Here is a 4,865-nt window from a genome sequence, read left to right on the forward strand (position 1 = left end):
CGATGAAAGAGGGGGAGGCCTTCAATGAGATGGATTGACACGGTGGCTGTGATGATGGGCTCAAGTATAGCAGGGATTGTGGGGCTGGTGCGGGATCAGGCAGTGTTTCGTTCTGCTGTGCATGGGGTCGCTATGAGTCAGTAACGACTCGACGGCACTTAACAACAACAACAACATTGGATTCTGTTGGCTAGGAATTTGTTGAAGATTTTTCCATTTATATTCATGAGGGATATGGTCTGTAATTTTCCTTTCTAGTGGTATCTTTGTCTGGTTTTGGTATCAGGGTTACACTTGCTTCATAAAATGAATTTGGAAGTATTCCATCCATGTCTGTGTTCTGCAGTGCTTTGAGTACAATTGATGTCAACCTTTCTCTGAATGTTTGGTAGAATTCTGCACTGAAAGTGTCTGGCTCATGACTTATTTTTGTTGGTAGTTTTTTTTAGTAACATGTTCAATTTCTTCTTTTGTTATGGGTCAGTTCAAACTTTCTGCCTCAGTCTGTGTTAGTTTAGGTAAGTAGTATGTTTATAGAAATCTGTCCATTTCTTCTTGATTTTCCAATTTGCTGGCATACAGTTCTTCATAGTATTCTGCTAGTATCCTTTTAATTTCAGTTGGTTCTGTTACGACATCGCCCATTTCATTTCTTATTCATGTTATTTGCATCTTCTTGTTTTCTTTTGTTAAATTTGCCAGTGGCTTGTCAATTTTATTAATCTTTTCTAAGAAGCAACTTGCAGTCTTATTGATTCTTTCTACTAGTTTTCTGTATCATTTATTTCTGCTCGAGTCTTTATTTCTTTTCTTCTGGTGATTGATTGTAGGCTTTTTTTTTTTTTGGTTACTCTTTTTCTAATTGTAGAGGATGCTGAGGGTAAAGTGTTGATTTTGGTTCTTTGTTCATTTTTAATGTGTGCATTTATTGCTGTAAATTTCCCTCTGAGTACTGCTTTTGCTGTGTCCCAAAGATTTTGGTACATTGTGTTTTCATTCTCATTTGATTCAAGGAATGTTTTAATTTCATTTTTTATTTTTCCTGTTACCCAGTAGTTTTTAAGGAGGGTGTTACTTAGTTTCCATGTGTTCACTTTTTTCCCTTGATCTTCTATTGTTGATTTCTAATTTTATAACATTGTAATCTGAGAAGAAGCTTTGCAGTATTTTGATGTGTTCAAATGTATTGAGGCTTGCTTTGTGGCCTAATATAATGGTCCATTTTAGGGAATGTTCCGTGTGCACTGCTAAACAATGTATATTTACCGTTGTTGAATGAAGTGCTCTGTAGATGTCTGTAAGGTCTAGTTGGTTGATTGTATTGTTTATTTCCTCTGTTTCTTTGTTGAGTTGCTAGTTCTGTCCTTCATTCAAAGTGATGTATTAAAGCCTCCTACTGTTATTGTGGAGCTGTCCATTCCGTTTTCAATTCTGTTAAAGTTTGACTTAAGTATTTCTGGGCTTTCTTTGTGTGTAAGTTATATTGCAGTTACATCCTCTTGTTTAGTTTACCCTTTAATTATTATATAATGTCCTTCCTTGTCTCTTACGGTATTTGTTTTGTCTTAAAGTCAATTTTATCAGAAATTAATATTGCCACTGCTGCTCTTTTTTGATTGCCATTTGCTTTATGTATATTTTTCTCACCTCTGAGTTTTAGTCTATTTGTGTCTTTGTGTCTAAGATGTGTCTCTTACACATAGCATACTGATGTGTTTTTTAATTGCTTCTTTAACAAAGTAGTATTGAGAGATTAGTCTTCAGTCTTACCCTGTCTTTCATTGATTCAGTTCTCCTTTACCATTTCAATGTGTTACCTATTTTTGAAATCTCAGTATTAATCTTCTGTATTTTTATTTGCTGTTTTTGTGTAATTTTTCATTTATTTTGTCAGCTTGTTCCTGAATTCTTTTTCTAAGTTATTCTAGAGTCCTTTTATTTTTTTTGCTACTATGTTTTCATGGCTTGCTTTTATGTTTTCAGTTAACTCAACTCCCTCAGAACAGTGGTACTGGGGATATGTTAATGCCCATCTTTTTAAAAAAATTGTGATTTGGCTGAAAGCTTACAGAGCAAATTCATTTTCCATACAACAGTTCATACACATTTTTTCATAATATTGATTGCAATCCCCATAATGTAACAGCTCTCTTCCCACTTACTCTTTTCCTCTGCATTCCTGCCCCCTGGGCCATATTTATGATTTTGAGTTTTGTTCCACATTTCCTCCCACTCTCTTCAGGATCTCCTATTTTGCTCCCTTTCCAAGTGGTTGACAATGGTTATATTCTTCTAGAGTTTTGCCTGTGTTATCCTTAGTTTTGTCCGTGCTTTCCTTAATCTAGAAGCTCTGGTGGCGTAGCGCCTAAGGCATTTTACTGTTAACCAGTGGGCTGGTGGTTCAAACCCACCAGCCAGCCACTCCTCGCAAGGAAGATTGAGCAATCTACATTTGTAGTGATACTGCCTCAGAAACCCAAGGAGGGATCGCTATGAGTCAGATCTGACTCAATGGCAGTGACTTTGCTTTTTTGGTTCCTTAGTCTATCACTGAATCCACTGAAGTTACCTAAATATGATTCTTTTGAATTTCTTATTAGACAGTTCCAATACCATTTCTTGCTCAGGGAGGTTTTCGTGATCTATATTCTATGCCCTTGTTTGTGCTACCTTGTCATGCTTCTTTGTTGAATTGGGATGTCAGTTGTCTTTGAGAAATTGTGATGTCTTATTTGTGTTTAACTGGTGATTATTTCTTGTTGTAATTTGCCCTACTTTTGTTTTTTTGCTTGGTTTTTATTGTTTTAATGTATTTGAGTGAGTGAGGCTTGTGTGCTACTCTGTTTGCTAGTTTTTCAGCACTTAGACACTCACCACATGTCTCCTGGTGAATGTGACAGAGGATGAGAATGTATGCAAAGATCATTGTTGGTTGTTCTTGTAGAGCTGTTGAGGGTGGGTCAGGCTGGTGTTGGCTGCTGTCTATCATTGATGACTTGGTGCAAAAGAAGGTTGGCTCTTGCCCAGTGGGTCAGGCTTCAGGAGATGCATATATGGTTGGGTTGTATGGGAAAGGTTGTTGTCTCCTGCGAGTGGGACAAAGAAAGAAAACAAGAACAATAAAAATTAGGACTTCCAGTGAGATGGAAGAATAGACAGACAAGCTACACAGACTTTCTTCAACAAAGAAAAGAGAAACCAAATTGCAGAGATACAGAAGATGATCCTGGAGCCCTGAGCTTTGAAAGGAAGTAAACAGAAATGGATTAGGCACCAACCAGTGGAAAAACCTGAATGAAAACAGTGAATATGGAGATGGTTGGAGCTGCGGACTGTCGGTGACTCTGATGGGGCCAACATCCTGAATATTTTCAAGTGGTGTTGGGACCTGAGAATTAACCTGAAGATCAGCCCTGGTCACCAAGGGCTGCAGAGACGATTGTGCTGGTGGCCTATGACTAGGAAGGGAAACAGCAAGGAGGGAGACAACCTGAGCTGTGGACTTTTGACAGTCTGGAGGGTGCAAGATGGCCAGTGGTGGCCATTTGGATATTTAAAGTGACCAAGGGCACAGCCATTTTCAGTGTTTACAAGAGATGACCATTTTGGATATTTAAAATGACCAAGGGTGCAGGCATTTTGAATGTTTACAGGTGGTCACCATTTTAGATTTTAAAGTGATAGCATTCTCATCCGGATTCCAGGGATCTAAGAATAGGCCCCATTTGCCAAGGATGGCAGGGACATACAGGAGGCTGACAAGGGGGAAGGAGACAGGTGGTGAGTGTATAAGTGCTGCCAACTCGTTAATAGAGGAGCACAGCACAGTACCCTGCTTACGTAGATAACATACAAACAAAATAAAACAGAAAGTCACTCCAGCATACAATCACCAATTAAATATAAACACAAAAATGTCACAATGCCTCGGAGACAACAGAGCATCACAGTCTACACAAAGAAGCAAGATAAAGAAGGAGAAACAAGGGACCAGGATGCAGACCCAAAACACATCCCTGAGGAAGATGCAGCATTGGAACTCTCTGATAAGGAATTCAAAAGAATTATATTTAGTTATCTTCAACAAATTCAGAGACAGATCAACAAAAACACTGACAAAAATGAGTAAAACACAGAGAAGACCCTAGAACAATTTCAAAAGACAATATAAGAACAAAATGACAAAATAAATGAGAAATTAGAAATGATACAAAATCAACAGACAGAAATCCAGAGGATTAATATTAAATTTTCAGAAATAGATAACACATTGAACGGGCAAAGGAGTAGAATTGAATCATTGGAAGACAGGATTAGTGCGACAGAAGACAAATACCTCCATATTTCTTTGGAAAGGAATCAGTCTGAAAAAAGATAAAAACAAAATGAAGAAAGCCTATGGTTTATGTGGGATACCATCAAAAGGAATATAACCCATGTGTAATTGGAATTCCAGAACAGGAAGAGACAAATAAAAGCACAGAAAGAGTTGTCAAAGATTTGTTGGAAGAGAATTTTTCTGGTATGATGAAAGATGAGAATATATCCATTCAAGAAGTCCAGAGACAGATAGGTGGACAAGCTAAACGATTTGGTATGTCTGTGAAATGGAGAGTGTATCCAAGATCATATATAGGGTTGGCAGACAATGGTCCTATAAGTTTATGTGAATGATCAGAATTCCTAGGTGTATAGTAGAGCAGACAAGGGGCAAGGTTGTGGTCACTGTTTCGTCATAGCCAGCTACCCAGAGGGACTGAGTAGTTGAAACTGAGGGCTTGGGACCATAATCTCAGGGGACATCAAGCTCAATTGACATAACATACTATACAAAACATTGTTCCACCTCCTACTTTGGCGAGTAG

The 4,865-nt window shown here is 38.0% G+C and overlaps 1 protein-coding gene across 1 annotated transcript in view; it reads left to right on the top strand.

The window, feature by feature from the left end:
• BTAF1 (B-TFIID TATA-box binding protein associated factor 1) overlaps positions 1-4,865 on the top strand; it is a 153,111-nt gene that overhangs the window by 86,402 nt on the left and 61,844 nt on the right. The window lies entirely within an intron of this gene.

This window comes from Orycteropus afer, unplaced genomic scaffold (assembly GCF_000298275.1).
Source record: "Orycteropus afer afer isolate SDZICR_OR568_19922 unplaced genomic scaffold, OryAfe1.0 scaffold00293, whole genome shotgun sequence".
NCBI classification, from domain to species: domain Eukaryota; kingdom Metazoa; phylum Chordata; class Mammalia; order Tubulidentata; family Orycteropodidae; genus Orycteropus; species Orycteropus afer.